The following is a 17,775-nucleotide window of genomic DNA, read 5'->3' as shown; positions in this document are numbered from 1 at the left end:
GGGGGGGAGGGGAAGGCTGCGAAAACAAACGTCCAACGGCCCAACCACCCGACCGGGCTGGGTGTGGCGGTTACGGCCGGGGCCGCGAGGAGCCCGGAGCCGCCGCCGCCGCCGCCGCCGCCGCCGCCGCCCCGGGCCTCGCGCTGACAGGGGAAAGGGGCAGCCGCCGGCATCACGCAGACGCACGGGGCTGCACGCGCACGAGAGCCCGGCAGCTGCAGGGAGGCCCGGGATCCCTGCTTCTGGGGACCTGGTAGGGGGAAAGGGCCTCGAGGTGCCTGGCTGAACGCGGAGCCGCGCCGCCGGCTCCTCTGCCCGCTCCTCACTCCATAAGGAACCTAACCCCCCAACCCGTACCCCGCCCCCTGCACCGCCTCCCGGCGCTCGGGGCGGGCAGCTGACGCAACAAGAATTCCCATTGTCTCCGTCATTCTCCACCAGCACGCGACTGATTGGTTTCCGGGTAGGAGTGAGAGGAGCACCTGCCAACGAACGTGGGCGTCCTACTTTGGAGGCGGGATACGAAGGAGCGAAGGAGGAGAAAGGGGCTGTGCGTTCAAGGAGGGGCGTGAGAGTTGACAGGCTTTGAGGTGAGAGGGGGGCCGTGATTGGGCTGCCCTGGAAGAGTGGGTCCGTGTGTGTCCTGCGCGTACCCCGACACCCACAGACGCGCACGCCCAGGGAAGCAGGTTGTGGGGGCTCCACCCTCCAGGGCCGTTTGTACCACTTGAGACAGAGGATACGTCAGGCAAACTTGACTTTGCAAGTACACCTATTCTGGTGGTAGGATGTTTGAGAAGAATCCATCCCTTCCCCACTAATTTTAGTAATCTGAGTTTCTGTGGTGTGTAGACTAATCAAAAGAATTTAAGGCCATCAGAAGCAATGTCTGGGGGTTGGATTGAACACTGGGCGGATACTTTTACAGTTATCCTATGGAGTGAAAAGAGATCATCAAATCTAATGTTCCAAGACAATAACTCTGAATTGCAGGGGTCAACAAGGAATTGTCCATCATTGCACCGTCAGTTAAATGGAGGTGTAATGGAGGGCACGCCCTGTTGTCTTTTCCCAGAAGCAGATGGCCTCTTGGGAGAAATAATACCAGACTTGATGTAACAATCCACTGGGGTAAATTTAGTTTTTATTCTGCAGTGGAACTGAAGAGAAACTAAGATTTTGGATGACTGTCAGGAACCGAAGTTTACCCCACAGTAAACCAAGGTTTGAAACATTAAGCAGGAACAATTGATTGAAGGGTCCACATCAGATACCCTCCATCCGTTTCCATGAGAGAAAAAAGAAGTGGGAGATCAGATTGGTCTACTCTTGGTGTCTGCCCACACTGACAAGTCTTCCTCTGATTTCAGGCACTAAATGCAGGGGTCAGTTTCACTTAGAGGAGCCATCCCTCTCAGCTTCATTGTGCCCTCAGAACAGAAAGCATACTAGGTTCTGTAAAAAGTGGATGAAACCACTTTTTCTGTAAAATGCAAGAATTGCACCCATGAATACTAGTGACAGTTCCTCACTTTATCACATAGTAGAATAACAGCTAACATTTACTGAGCATTTCATGTGTCAGCCACTGTTGTAAGAATGTTTTATGTGTTAATTCCTTCAATCCTCCTATAATCCACAAGGTAGATACTACTATTATCCCCATTGTGTTCACATGTATTTGCTTTCCAGAATAACATATATTAAATGTAAATGTAGTAAAAACTTTTTCTTTTAAATTTAGTATAATTGACCTATTGTATTATTTTTTCCACCTAAAATGAAAGATTTCCTCATTCATTAGGAAATTGCCTTCCTTCATGGGGAAAATGAATGATAAATGGCTTCTTTCTGATGACTTTTTCAGAGTATCAAGAACAAAAATTGACGGATTAAAATATGTGAAGTGTTTAAAAATGCTGGTAAATTTCCAAGTTGTCGATTCGATTACAGCATGGTTTCATAATAGAAATGTTATCTCTGGCCACTCCTAAATATAAGTATGTAACGACCCCAACACTTTAGATTACAGTCATTCTAAATTTATACCAAGCCACAGTCCTAATGATTTGGATCTAAAACAACCTACCTAGCCATGTGTTAAAGTCTTTCTGTGTTTGTTCCAAACTGCCAACGCCAACTTAAATCAGACAACCAAAACAAATCTAAATGACGCACACAGAGAACTAGTATGATCTTAAAATACTATTTTCAGTTGCTGATAAGTCACCATGACCTATTTGGAGGTTCAATCACCTTCTCTTTACTAAATATATCTTGGTTGTCTCTTAAACCTTTGTTCTCATGAAATAAATACTGTTCTTTATGTGTAAGGAATTCAGTCTCCGAACAAATCAAAGGTGGGCTAAAATCAACTAAAGCCAGTATCGGCTTTCCAATGTCCATTTGTTGAGTTCTTAACAGTATTTTATTCTTAGTCAGTTTGGGAGTGGGCTCCAAGGGTATGAAAAGAAGCTTTAGGAAAACATACCCCTCAGTAAATTGGGACCCCCCCCCCTTAGAAGGAAGTGTGGATTGCTGGGCGAGAAGAGCATTGTTACCCGACTGTGCTAGCTATGGGATGGTTAGGTCCCGTGCAGATTAGCTCTATTTGTTGAATGTAAGTGTAACAAAATCCCTGGAAATTCTATATATGTTAATGTTGGTAATGACCTCTTTACTATGTTGACCTACCTAGAAGAAGACAACACTGAAAGCGCAATTTGGTGGCATGGGAAATACCTTTGTTCTCAGTAACCCGTGTCTTGGCTGTTTGTGGAACAAGATTCCACCGTTAGCTAATCTGAAGTAGAACTATGACACTTACTTCTTGGTTCATATATGGTAATGGACTATACTTTAGGTTCCATTAAAACTTGGAATCATTGGCTACCTCTGATGAATATGTAGCCCCATGTGAAGAGAGAATGAGATAGCTAACGGGCCTACAGAGCTACCAAAACCTCCCTCTTCTAGTTTCATCCAGGTTTGCCAGGGGATGCATCCAAGCCCCAACCAAATCTAAGAGGCAGTCCAGGCTGTCAGTATCAGAAATGAGGTCACGGCTGAGAGAGAACACTAAACAGATCTGCACTGATGTTCATCTTCAGCTGATTAAACTCTCTTGTAGGTGGATTCTTTATAGCAGCAACAAAAAGAGCCTTGCCTGAATTTTTGTCCCTGGCAGATGCTTACAGTAAAACTCCTTACTGCTTGTGACAGGCTACGTGCACCTTTGCACTAGGTGTTCTAAATAAATAAAAACTACTGGTTTCTTTTTTCTCATTGTATTTTTAAACTTCACCATGGTAAACATGTGTTTGAATTTGCAGTAATTAAAAATAAGCAATAAGAGTTTTCTTTTTTACAGTTTAACCCTGGGTACGATGAAATACAGCTGGAATCTTCAAGGGTGCATCTTCAAGGTTGCGTTTGCTTAATAATTTCTTGCCAGAAAGTTACAGGCACCATCCAGTCCAGCCACTAAGTACAGTTTCAAGTTAGTTACACATGAGACAGTGAGGGCTCACAAGCTGATGCAGAAGGAATAATTCTGCCTTCTGTCTTAATAGAGATGGAGAAAAAAGAATTCTGCCTTCCGTCTTGATAGAGACGGAGACTTCTGCGTGTTTCTGTGCGTTGATAGTTTATGTGTACACGCGCAATTTGCTTTCTCTGGCCAGGACACAGCAAGGAGCAGTTCACTTAACAGCATACATTTCTTGATCTGGATTTTGTTCAAAATGCTGGCTCTGATGAGACTTTTATTTGGATGTTGCCTCAATCCCTTAAAGCATAAAAACCGTTCAGTACAGGTCTTTCTCCTACTGTAATCACATCTGTGCCAAATTAAAAATATTGCTAAGCACTCCTTGAAAATAAGTGATGCAATAAACATCATCTTTTGCTTAGCTGTTAGCACAGTATTAGGACGTTGTGCTTCCGTGACCATGTATTTGGTAGCAAATTATATTTCTGCTTTTTAAATTACTCAAAAAAGTCAGGATTATTCAGGTCCTTTGTTTCTTCAAATCATGTTATTAACATGTATTGACATATATAGTTCTTTCTTCTTTTATCTTAGGTGTATATAATTTTATCAGCTTTGCAGGAAAAACAGATACCCTCAGGGTCTGATCTGGTATTGGAGGAGATAAGCTCACTTTTAGCTCATGCCTAATAACATTACATTACTGTTTAGAAAGAGAGAGCAGGCTATGTCTTATAAATTTTAATATACTCTTTCTGTCATCGAATAACAACTGAGTTATCCTACTGATAAACCATAGGACTCATACGGAACTGTGGATGATGTCTATTCACTCTATTTTTGCCAACTAAGAGTACAGAAGAATATTATGCAATGGCCAGCATCCCAGTGACTTTAGGAACCTGTATACAGTGAGCGCCTCTTCACATAGTGTTCGTGGAGCATTGTTTCCAATGATTTCAGGAGGAGAACCAAAAGGGAATGGAAAGGATAATTAACTGAATATTTGTGCCATTGGGCAGTGGAACATCCCTAAGCCTCAGTTTCCTCCCTGGTAAAATAAAGAAGAGAGTTCCTTTCTCACAGGATGGCTGTGACTGTTAAGTAGGATGATGTAATTAGATGAAAAGAGTTTGTAAAGCACTATGTTGGTGATTGTTATTGCATAAATATGAGCACATTAGGAAAGACCTTATGAAATGGGGTGCTTTAGCACTCAGGGGAGCCATTACCTGGGGAGTTAGAGAAGGGACAGGTTGAACACCGTTGATGCTGGCGCTGCAAAAGCCACTCCCCAAATTTCCTGGTTTGCGGTGACATTCAGCTCATTCAAGGTAAAGGGGCCAGCCTGCCCCTCCCATAGCAACAGAATTCCCCGTTTGGCAAAGATGTCTGCTATGGTGACTGATGTCGTCCACTTTAATATCAGGAAACGTGGGAGTATTAATGGAAAGGAGGTTAGCATTCTCTTGAGGGAGTTCAAGGAAGCTTTTCCAACGGGGAATTGAGATGGGCAGCAAACTACGATTTAAGCAGCTAATGGGCATTAACTAAATATACAACAAGGAAAGCTGGTCAGGTGAAATACAGATCAACTCTTCCTGTCTCTACAAACACACCTCAGGGCCTGTTAACACAGTAGCTCCACACCCCAAGGAAGAGAGTTAAAGACAACGGACTAGGTGACGCCAGTGTCCTGGGGGCAGGAGGGTGCCTGGTGGCTGAGGAGATGTGCTCTGTTTGCTGTAAGCAGAGGTTCTACCACCATCATCTTCTTTTGCAACAACGGAGACAAACACAGGGGATTTTCCTGAGCAGCCTGAGTGACAAAGAAATGAGGCAAATGAGTGAGAAACTGATGAGCGTTCATCGAAGAGCAACAAATATGATTTATCAGCCTGAAGGGACTGCCTTCAGAGGGAAGAGGAAAGAGACAGGTCTCCCAGCATGACCACTGGCTCTAGCTAGCAGGGACTGGCTCATCAGCCGCAAGGACTTGAAGGGTGTAAATAGCGGGGACGGGGAGAAATTATTTTGTGTGGTCCAAGGGGACGGCAGGAGGAGTGACGGAAATGAGAGTCAAAACAAAGATAATTCAGGCAGCTGAGCAAGACTCATGCCCTAATGGAGAGATCTATTATAGACTGTGCTGCCCTGTCCCCCAGGAGGGATGGAGGCCCCGTCACTTGTGCCATTTGCAATTGGGAAAGGCACTGAAACGTAGATCAGCGTATTGGAGAGGGAAAAAACCACCACATGCCCTCAGAGAATCAGTGGGATGCCTTAATAGGTCTTTTCCATCTCAAATTACTGCAATGTGGCTTGTGTGCGTGGGGATCTGAGTTGCTAGAATAATTTTGCATCATCTGGGCTTCTTTTCTGCTACTACAGGGCCCCAGAGAAGAGATGATAATAGGTCATGGACAGCAGTTTCTGCATTGTAAACAGAGGCCTAAGTGTGCCGATGCTTTAGTGTGACGGCAGAACTGAGTAGGTTAAGTTTCACATTGTGATGTCAGTGTAAATAAATACATACACATACTGATTGAGACAAAACAATATCCATGTACTGATTGAGACCCAAGACAAAGGAAAGGAGCTTTGCCACATTTGGATGGTTAGCTGCCTACGTGAAAGTTCAAGTAGTTTATTCTCTCATCTAGGAAAATAAACGTCCAAATACTTAAACACTATCTTAAAAAAAAAAAAAAAAGACTATCTGGTCTTCAAAAACTATTAAGAAACAGTTACTGTGTAGGAAGTTTAGAACTCACGTTTTGAACATATTCCTGTCTGTCTACAGCTGCAGTTGTATTAGCAACAGACACATTCTGAAACTCGCGCTGGCCCAGAAGGGCACACGTGATCATGAGGCGGTGCCAACCTGGGTAACAACTGCAAGTGCCAGGGGTGGGCACAACGTGGTCAGATGGAAACTGGGGCAGGCAGAGAAGGGCCGGTGTGACCATGATTGCTGGAAGGAGCACAGCTGTGACCATCACAGCCCCTCCCAGCCAGAAGATAGCACAGATGCAGGGGGACAAAATTGGTCACAGGGTGACAGGAGGGAGAGGCAGTGAGAAAGAAAGCAAAAAAAATCTAGGAGGGGGGAAAGCCACAGATGTAAGTTCCTCGCAGGTGGAGAATATCACGGTTCCTGATAAAAATATTGTATGTGGTTGGGCGTAAGTTAAACTTGGCGTTCTGGAGCACTGAAGTTTGCTACAAACGTATTCAGGGTTTGACTTACACCCGACAGATAGAGGTCAGCCCTCACCCTGCTGCTCTCAGCAGCTGTAGCCAATGGGAGACAGAGCTGCCCAGCGTACCAGTTTAAGCTGCTGCTAATAGATAAAAATCAACCTAACCCCATTTCCTGCCTCTCTACTGTCCTCACTTGTCTGTTCATGGCCAATTTAGGCACAGGCTGAGCTGTTGGCTTGCTGTAACTGCTGGGAGACTGATGGGGTAGAATCTGATGCTGGCACATTCCCTTCTTAGCTAGGTGAAAGATCTGGTTTTAAGCCCTTAAAAGGAGGACTGTGTAAAAATGCAGTACTCCCTCATTAGCCTAAGGGCTATCCTAAATTCATAGATTTTCCTGATCTGTCACTCCAAGGAAGCTTTAGAGATGTTTAGACAGAGGGAAATCCACGATGGAAGGCTCTTTCAGAAAGGCTACAGCAGAGGTTAAATGACTTGCCCAAGGTTACTCAGAAGGGTGACTGACTATAAAGGCAGAAAGAGAACCAAAAGAGGCGTCTGAGAAGAATGGGGGAAATTATCAAATTAAACCTGGAGAAAGAACAGCGTCACTGATCCTCACGGTTAAAGATCTGTTGGAAACCCCAGTTCGCTAACACACGTTCCTTTATCCCAGACGTTCAGACTCTTAACTTAAACGTGAGCTCAGATATTTTCCTATGCTCAAGTTTTTAAAACTGTCCAACCTATTCTCCTCAACAAAAGTGACAGTAGATCAAGCTAAGTCTGGTCGTGTAGCTTCAACTGTTTCCTCACTAAGGCCTATAGCCAAGAGCCTATGGAGTTGAGTTAGAGGTTGAATTTTAGAAGAACAAGCTTTATGCTAAATGCTCTGTTGTAACTACATATCTTTCTGCAGTGTTTTATGCCTTCTTTCTTTTTTCCCCCTGGATTACAGACCAATTGGGCCAAACTAGAACTTTAGAAGCAGAGAATTCCATAACTCAGAATCTTTGATTCACATCGTTTGCTATTTTCTCTTCATTACCTTAAGGGAGCAATGAAACCCTGCAACTCCTTTGCCCACTGCTTAAGCTTCCAGAGGATATTCCTGACTGAAAGTGGTCCACGTTCTGAAATAAGAGGTTCCTTCGTGTCCTTTGTGTTTAAATAAACAAAATTAGGCTAAAGAATATTTGGGAAACATTTAAAAGAAAAAGTCACCCGTAAAATTGCCAGCCAGTAACAGCCACAAGAACATTTTTGTGTTTCCTCCTTATTTCTACACACATGTATACTTTCCAAAATTTGTCATAAATGTTTCCAAGGTTTTTTCGTATTTTGCCAAATTGCCCGCCAGAAAGATTAAATCAATTTATAATCCATTTTCCATGAATAATTTTTTAAAATGCAAACAAACTTTAAAATTGCAAGTTGAACAATGATACCTCACTGCCATGTTTGTTTTCTTGCATCTGCCTCACTCCTAAGGCTGACCATTTCCCCCCATGATTGTGGCCAATATTAGTGGACCTTGTATTTGATTCCTCAACAACAGTGTGGTTTCTGGAATTGAGCCTAGTGCCAGGAACGGGTCTTGATTAACACAAACCAAACATGGTGATCCAATCTCTCTTGCTAGTGAGTGGTTCAAAATGAGAACATGGCATCCTCTGACAGCAGAATTGATCCAGCTTGGTCCTAAAGTGACTCAGTGAAGCTAAAGAGAAGAACTTGTATTTTTTTTCTTTTGATATATTTATTTATTTTTATTTATTTTATTTTTGGCTGCGTTGGGTCTTCGTTGCTGCACACGGGCTTTCTCTAGCTGTGGTGAGCGGGGGCCACTCTTCGTTGTGGTGCACGGGCTTCTCATTGGGGTGGCTTCTCTTGTTGCGGAGCACAGGGCTCTAGGCGCATGGGCTTCAGGAGTTGTGGCTCGCGGGCTCTAGAACACAGGCTCAGTAGTTGTGGTGCACAGGCCTAGTTGCTCCGCAGCATGTGGGATCTTCCCAGAGCAGGGCTTGAACCCGTGTCCCCTGCAATGGCGGGCAGATTCTTAACCACTGCACCACTAGGGAAGCCCAGGATTTGTATTGTATTGCTAGCAAAGAGACTGCATTTCTCCTCTGATGAATGTGCACAAGAAAGCATGCTGTCCCCGGTGATCGCTGGGTACCGTCTCATGATCCTGAGGGAAGCCATCCTATCCTTCTGGTTACGTGATACAGTGGGTTTCCTTCTTGTTTAGGCCAGTTTTATTTGGAGTTTCAATTTTTATAGTGAAAAGTTGTCATAACACTTTCTGCTCTAGGGGGGTTTTTTTGTTTGTTTTGTTTTTGTCAATTCCTGCTGGGTATTATTTGTATTGTTGATGTGGCAAGAACTCTACTGAGATATAGTCTTCTTGTCTTTATATTATGAATATATCTCTAAGTTTATCACTTATCATTTACTCCTTACTCTTGTTTAATATAGAGAAGGTTATAATTTAAGTCTATTAAATCCATCAGTGTGTTTCTACATGATATATTCCATTGCTTTTACTTTTATTCATTCATTCATTAAAGAGAGTGTGTGTGTGCGTGTGTGTATGTGTGTGTGTGTACTACAAGGTGCCAAGCACTACGAGAGGCAATAAGACTATTTATTTTGAGACAAGAAAGACACAGCCCCTGTCCTCGTGGAGTTCCTATCCTGGTGGGGGATTGAGAATATGTTAGACGTTTACTGAAAAGCCACACAAGTGTGTGTAAGCTACTAAAGGATAGAGGCTACAGAGGGAAGGACCCAGTCTAGGAGCGCTTTCATAGAAGGGTTAGGTCTAGTTAGGGAAGTCAGGGGAAGCTTTCCTGGGGAAGTGGTGACTGAGCTAAGAATGATAAAGAGGACTTAGGTAGTGGGCTAAGAGCATTACAGGCAGTGGAAAGAGCCGGTGCAAAGGTCCTGCTCATGGGCAAGCATAGGCAACAGGAAGGACTGAAAGAATGTAGGACATGGTCCACATCCTCAGAGGGGCCTGGTGTAAGTGAAGGCGGAAGGTTGAAGGGTGGGAAGTGGGGGATGCTGACCACGCAGGGCCAGTAAGTCCATGGTAAGGAGTTGTGTCTCCTTCCTAAGATCTATGGGAAATCACTGAAGGTGTCATCTTTGACAACCACATTACTTTTACCTCCAAACATCCAATCTCATAACAAGTCCTAACAATTTTGCTTTCGAAATATCTCTTCAGTCTATCCACTTCAATCCATCCACTTCTGTTCGTCATTACCAACACTTCCTCAGCCCATTCTATCATCATTTCTGTCTGGACTAGGGGAATAGCATCCTCAATGATCTATTTGCACCTACTGTTGCCCCACTCCAATCCCTTCCTGCACAGTTACGGGGAGACACGCCTGACCTTGATACCATTTGATGACACAGAAAACACTGAAAGAGGACCAGTTTGTTTTTCATTAGTCTTGTTCTTGAGAGGTTGTGGAGTGGGCAGTTCATGAGTTTAATCTTGGACCTGCTGAGTTTTAAATATCCCTGGGATGTCCTAGAGAAGAAGCCAAGCAGGAGGTGTCTGTTAGGTAGATATCTTCTGCCTCCCCATCTAGAGCCACTCTCCACCCATCTCTACGCTGATCCCTGCCCGGAGACATTAACGTGTGTGGGATGTCAAGATTCCATGTATCCCCAGCGCCTGCTCCCGTGTGCGCTGCCTTCTAGTTGCGTTCAGCCCATAGGAGGTACATGAGGGAAGAAGCGTGAAGGCTGAGTATTTACTCGATACGATATACATCCTGCATCATCTCTTCCTCTTCCCCACCTCCTCCTCTTTCCACCCTGCCTCCTTCAAACCCTCCTCCTCTGCCTCCTGCGCCTCCTGCTCTTCTTCCTCCCACCTCTTCCTCTTTTTTTCTCTCTCGAATCCAGTAATCATTTCCACCTCCTCCTTTTTCAAAAAACTAATTAATTAATTTTTGGCTGCATTGGATCTTTGCTGCGCCCGGGCTTTCTCTAGTCGCGGCAAGTGGGGGCTACTCTTCGTTGCAGTGAGTGGGCTTCTCATTTCGGTGGCTTCTCTTGTTGCAGAGCACGGGCTCTAGGTGCCCGGTCTTCAGTAGTTGCGGCCCGCGGGCTCAGTAGTTGTGGCTCGTGGGCTCTAGAGTGCAGGCTGAGTAGTTGTGGCGCACAGGCTCAGTTGCTCCGTGGCATGTGGGATCTTTCCGGACCAGGGCTTGAACCCCTGCACTGGCAGGTGGATTCTTAACCACTGAGCCACCAGGGAAGTCCCTAACCTCCTCCTTTAAGCCTAGGCAGTAAAAGCTCCCTGAGATGCTGGACTACTGTCCTCTGTTGTTTTCCCCAAACCCTTTGCAAATGATCTCTTGACTACAGTCTCCTTAATTACGGTACATTTGAGTGTGCCACCTTTCTCTTTCAGGGATTCTGACTTATACTGATAGGTAAGAAATGCCTGGGGGAGAGTTAAATTTGAGTCACCTGAGTAGAGGTGGTCATTGGAGCCGTGGCTATAAATGTGAATATCTTGGGAGACAGTGTAGAGAAGGAATGGGCCCTGAGGAACTCAAACATGTAATGGCTTTCAGAGGAGGATAATCTTGCAAAGGAATTGGAGAAGTAGCAACCAAAGTGAGGTGAAAAATCAGGGCAGTGTGTGTCATAGAAGTCAAAGGAGGCAAAGGGAAGAAAAAGAGTGTTGGTAGTCAAGATTATCAGTTGGTCCTGCAAAGTCATTGGATTTAGTGACTTATACCCTCGTGAATCTGTTACATATTTTCTGTGCTCCCTCTGAATAATGATTTAAATTTTTTTACATTAACTTATCTATAATTTATCTTAGGTAAATACAGTCAAATTTGTTTTAGAACGTATTTTAAGGTAAAAATTAACTACCCTTCCTTAACCATTATTCCAACATTATTTATGTTCTACTTTCTCTATTACCATTATTTCCTCCAACATTCACTGTTTCTAAAAATATAAAGAGATGTTTGAGCACTTTCTACTAGATGTTTAAGAGCTTTCTATTTGACTGTATCATAGTGGTTCAATGGTTGTCGCTTTAGCATTCATTTTAAAATTGATCCATTAGAACAAGTCTAACCTCTTAATTTTAATTTTCAGAATTCTATTATCAATAGCCCCATTTATTCTTCCAGATAAACTCTATATTTTTTTTAACATCTTTATTAGAGTATAATTGCTTTACTATGGTGTGTTAGTTTCTGCTTTATAACAAAGTGAATCAGTTATACATATACATATGTCCCCACATCTCTTCCCTCTTGCATCTCCAGATAAACTTTAGAACCATCTTATCAATTAAAAAAAACTTAAACTTCATTGTGATTTTTTCAAGACCGTGAGAGATAGATGGCCAACCAGAGTTCCTAAGGTTCAGTGTATGTAACTGCTGCCGCCGCTTAAGCCTGCCAAAGCAGTGGTACGGCTACTGCCCTTGTATTTGCTACCTCTAGAAACATTCTTGCCAGTAGTGGCAGCAGCGGGACTCAATTACCCTCTTTTCGCACTCCCTCCAGAAGCTCCAGATGGCGTCTTCCGTGGGCAACGTGGCCGACAGCACAGACCCAACGAAACGTATGCTTTCCTTCCAAGGGTTAGCAGAGTTGACACATCGAGCCTATCAGGCGGGAGATTTTGAGGCAGCTGAGAGACACTGCATGCAGCTCTGGAGACAAGAGCCAGACAATACTGGTGTACTTTTATTACTTTCATCTATACACTTCCGGTGTCGAAGGCTGGACGGATCTGCCCACTTTAGTACTCTGGCAATTAAAAAGAACCCTCTTCTGGCAGAAGCCTATTCGAATTTGGGGAATGTGTACAAGGAAAGCGGGCAGTTGCAGGAAGCAATCGAGCATTACCGGCATGCGTTGCGTCTCAAACCAGATTTCATCGATGGTTATATTAACCTGGCAGCCGCTTTGGTAGCAGCAGGCGACATGGAAGGGGCAGTACAAGCTTACGCCTCCGCTCTTCAGTACAATCCTGATCTGTACTGTGTTTGCAGTGACCTGGGGAACCTGCTCAAAGCCCTGGGTCGCTTGGAAGAAGCCAAGGCATGTTATTTGAAAGCAATTGAGACGCAACCGAACTTTGCAGTAGCTTGGAGTAACCTTGGCTGTGTTTTCAATGCACAAGGGGAGATTTGGCTTGCAATTCATCACTTTGAAAAGGCTGTCACCCATGACCCCAATTTTCTGGATGCTTATATCAATTTAGGAAATGTCTTCAAAGAGGCACGGATTTTTGAACGAGCTGTGGCAGCTTACCTTCGTGCCCTAAGCTTGAGTCCAAATCATGCAGTGGTACATGGCAGCCTGGCTTGTGTATACTATGAGCAAGGCCTGATAGATCTGGCAATAGACACCTACAGGCGAGCTATTGAATTGCAACCACACTTCCCGGACGCTTACTGCAACCTAGCCAACGCTCTCAAAGAGAAGGGCAGTGTTGCCGAAGCAGAAGATTGTTATAATACAGCTCTGTGGCTGTGTCCCACCCATGCAGACTCTCTGAATAACCTAGCCAATATCAAGCGAGAACAGGGAAACATTGAAGAGGCAGTTCGCTTGTATTGTAAAGCATTAGAAGTCTTCCCCGAGTTTGCTGCTGCCCATTCAAATTTAGCAAGTGTATTGCAGCAGCAGGGAAGAGTGCAGGAAGCTCTGATGCATTATAAGGAGGCTATTCGAATCAGTCCTACCTTTGCTGAGGCCTACTGTAATATGGGAAACACTCTAACGGGGATGCAGGATGTTCAGGGAGCCTTGCAGTGTTATACACGTGCCATTCAGATTAACCCTGCATTTGCGGATGCCCACAGCAATCTGGCTTCCATTCACAAGGATTCAGGGAATATTCCAGAAGCAATTGCTTCTTATCGCACTGCTCTGAAGCTTCAACCTGACTTTCCTGACGCTTATTGTAATCTGGCTCATTGCCTGCAGATTGTCTGTGACTGGACAGACTATGATGAGCGCATGAAGAGGTTGGTCAGCGTTGTGGCTGACCAGTTAGAGAAGAACAGGTTGCCTTCTGTGCAGCCTCATCACAGCATGTTATATCCTCTTCCTCACGGCGTCAGGAAGGCTATTGCCGAGAGGCATGGGCACCTCTGCCTGGATAACATCAATGTCCTTCACAAACCACCGTATGAACATCCAAAGGACTTGAAGCTCAGTGATGGTCGACTGCGTGTAGGATACGTGAGTTCTGACTTTGGGAACCATCCTACTTCTCATCTTATGCAGTCTATTCCAGGCATGCACAATCATGATAAATTTGAGGTATTCTGTTATGCCCTGAGCCCAGATGATGGCACAAACTTCCGAGCGAAGGTGATGGCAGAAGCCGATCATTTCGTTGATCTTTCTCAGATTCCATGCGATGGAAAAGCAGCTGATCGCATCCATCAAGATGGTATACACATCCTCGTAAATATGAATGGTTATACCAGGGGTGCTCGAAATGAACTCTTTGCTCTCAGGCCAGCTCCTATTCAGGCAATGTGGCTGGGGTACCCTGGGACTAGTGGCGCGCTTTTCATGGATTATATCATCACTGATCGGGAAACTTCACCTGCTGAAGTTGCTGAGCAGTATTCTGAGAAACTGGCTTATATGCCCCATACTTTCTTTATTGGTGATCATGCTAATATGTTCCCTCACCTGAAGAAAAAAGCAGTCATCGATTTTAAGTCCAATGGGCACATTTATGACAATCGAATTGTGCTGAATGGCATCGACCTCAAAGCATTTCTTGATAGTCTACCAGACGTGAAAATTGTCAAGATGAAATGTCCTGATGGAGGAGACAAAGCAGACAGCAGCAATATAGATCTTAATATGCCTGTCATTCCTATGAATACGACTGCAGAAGCAGTTATTGAAATGATTAACAGAGGACAAATTCAGATAACAATTAATGGATTCAGTATTAGCAATGGACTGGCAACTACCCAGATCAACAATAAGGCTGCCACTGGAGAGGAGGTTCCCCGTACCATTATTGTAACCACACGTTCTCAGTACGGGTTACCGGAAGATGCCATTGTGTACTGTAACTTTAATCAGCTATATAAAATTGACCCATCTACTTTGCAGATGTGGGCAAATATTCTGAAGCGTGTTCCCAATAGCGTACTGTGGCTGTTGCGTTTCCCAGCAGGAGAACCTAATATTCAACAGTACGCGCAAAATATGGGCCTTCCCCAGAACCGTATCATTTTTTCACCTGTTGCTCCTAAAGAGGAACATGTTCGGAGAGGCCAGCTGGCTGATGTCTGCTTGGACACTCCACTCTGTAATGGACACACCACAGGGATGGATGTCCTTTGATCGGGGACACCCATGGTGACTATGCCAGGAGAGACTCTTGCTTCCCGAGTTGCAGCTTCCCAGCTCACCTGTTTAGGCTGTCTTGAGCTTATTGCTAAAAATAGACAAGAGTATGAAGACATAGCTGTGAAACTGGGAACTGATCTAGAATACCTGAAGAGAATTCGTGGCAAAGTCTGGAAGCAGAGAATATCTAGCCCTCTGTTCAACACCAAACAATACACACTGGAACTAGAGCGCCTCTATCTACAGATGTGGGAGCATTATGCAGCTGGCAACAAACCTGATCACATGATGAAGCCTGTTGACGTCACTGAGTCGGCCTAAATAATGACTGTGTGCGCAGGAGAATTACCCCTGTACCTGAGCCTCAACCTTCTGGGGGAAAGGGAACTAGATACGTTACTTTGTACTTACCTTTGTAGCAATATCATGTTGCAGATGGGTGACAGACAGTGATAACAGATAGCACAGCCAGACTTGCTTCCTGCATGATCATGACAGGGAGAGACACAAGAGATGGGAGACTGCTGTTCCACAAGGAGTCTCCGTAGAATTTTGCGGCAGCCAGGTGTTGCCTAAGTCTGGAAGGTCTGATCTCCCTTGGTCTTCCATGGGATGGGTGGTTAGTGTGGAGGGGAGATAGAGATTGCCCAGTCTTCTGAATTAAGTTTTTCTTTATATTTGGGGTATTGGAGCTATTAAAAATGTTTGGTTTCAGGTTTTATTCATGTGACGTGTATATGATTCTTTTGAGATAAGGTTTTAAGCTAAAATATTCCTTGTTTTAGTTTCTGAACTCTACAGACAAATGGGGACTTTGCTGGTGTAGTCTTTTTATAGGTTTTATAAACCACTTGAGCCTATATCAGTCATTTTAGTGTCTGACATGTTTGGAACTATCAGTGCTTTGTTGGTTTATGGCTTAAATTCTTTTTCTGGTCCGTTTCCTTCTTCCCTTCCCCCCACTTTAAACATTTTCCTGTAACTTGGCTAACAAAAAACCAAGTCTGATTCAAAACCTCCCAGAGTGTTTCTCTTAAACACATCATCTGGTGCCAAATGAAGATTCTTAGGAGTGATTATTAATTACGAAGGGCACAGTTGTGGTACTGTCACTGATGATAATAATAATGGATTTTTGGCCTAGAGTTTTGACCTATTGCACCAGTGTTTTACCGTTGACTGCCCCTCTGTGCTGCTTCCAAAAGTGATAGTGTGTGATCAGATTTTTACTTTCACTTCTAAAGTTTGTTCTTTTTTTTAAAGTGAGTCCTGTTCTTCCTTTTTCTTTCAGCAGCAATGAAATCCCAGGTAAGTACAAGTATTCAAATATTTGATCAGTAAGTCCCAGTTATCTCCAGTGCATTAAATAACTTTCATCAAAAAACATGTTATAGGTAAAAAGCTCTGGAGGACCAGCTATGTATATGATTATTATGCTTCAGACCTTCTAGGGTGTTACACATAATAACTTGTCTTCTGGACGTGGTCTTGAAGTCTATGGATTCAGCCTCAGTAGTAGCGAACTGCACTGCTACTTGGTTTGGAGTATAAATTAGACTTTAGCCCTCCTGGGGGTTGAGTTTTTGGTATTGAAAACCATAGGAATGAAATTATTGTATTTCAACAAAGGACTGAGGGCTTGAGGCTTAAACAAGCCAACATATGAATATATGTTTTTGTCTTGCTGTACTGCACATATGCTGTCTAGTAACAGATATTTTGTCTGCTAGTAGTGTTCTAGATTCTGTCTTTCCAAAGTGCTGAGGCAGTGCATCTATTCTGTAGTTGCAGCTGATGCCTGAATGTATCCTAGCTGACAAATGATTGATTAAGAAGCACTTGAATTTCGGAAAGATTTGTACTGTTAACCAAAATCTGAGCAAGGAGTCTCAAATGTAATTCTTAGCCAGAATTACATGTTAATGAACGACTTAACAGTGTAAATCAAGGAACATCAGTGTAGGGATTTCTTTTAATTTATTTTTTACCTGCTTGAAAGAATCAGTTAAAGGTTGCCAGCTTGGTTGCAGATGAACGGACGTTTGAAGTTCACCAAACTACTTCATGTGGAATAGGAGAATAGACTTCCAGCGCCCTCAAGGCTGTGACCTTGCAGCCATTTTACATAGCACAGCATCCCCCTAGAGGGATGAACCTTTCCCTGCCCGAAAAGTAGCCGCTCTGGTTGAAGCTTTGCTTATTGTAACAGGCTTTTGTTTCCAGGTAACATGTCTGTGGAAGGCTTAATTCTGAATAGAGATATAGATATTACTGGAAACTAATTGTTTTTTCTATTATACTCTGCTTTATCAAAAAAGTAAAACATTTACATTGTGCTACAGAAATTCAGATGTTGTCTTGCAATCTTTAAACAATAAATGAATGATTTGCCCTGAAAAACAAAAAACAAAAAACTTCTTTGTGATTTTGTTTGGGATTATTTTAATCCTGTAAATTAAATTGGGAAGAAGTTAAATCTTTATTATATTGCCTTTTAGCCAGAAACTTGATAGATAGATAGATAAATCCATTTATCTTCAAATCTCATTTTTAACTCTAATAAAAGTGTAACCATTTTCTTCAAATAATATGTTAATATATTTTGTGAAGGTCGTTTCCAAACATTTTATATTTACATTCTTCTTTCTGATGTTTCTTAGATATTCTTTGCTACTCTTTCTCTGACTTTTTTTGGTATAA

General features: G+C 43.5%; 1 pseudogene; it reads left to right on the top strand.

Moving 5' to 3' along the window:
- Window positions 1-12,258: 12,258 nt before the first annotated feature.
- On the top strand, window positions 12,259-15,069 carry LOC137758967 (UDP-N-acetylglucosamine--peptide N-acetylglucosaminyltransferase 110 kDa subunit pseudogene; annotated as a pseudogene).
- Window positions 15,070-17,775: the final 2,706 nt, after the last annotated feature.

Source organism: Eschrichtius robustus, chromosome 2 (assembly GCF_028021215.1).
Source record: "Eschrichtius robustus isolate mEscRob2 chromosome 2, mEscRob2.pri, whole genome shotgun sequence".
NCBI lineage: Eukaryota > Metazoa > Chordata > Mammalia > Artiodactyla > Eschrichtiidae > Eschrichtius > Eschrichtius robustus.
The sequence above is the reverse complement of the archived record's forward strand: the minus strand, read 5'-3'. Positions and strand labels throughout refer to the sequence as shown.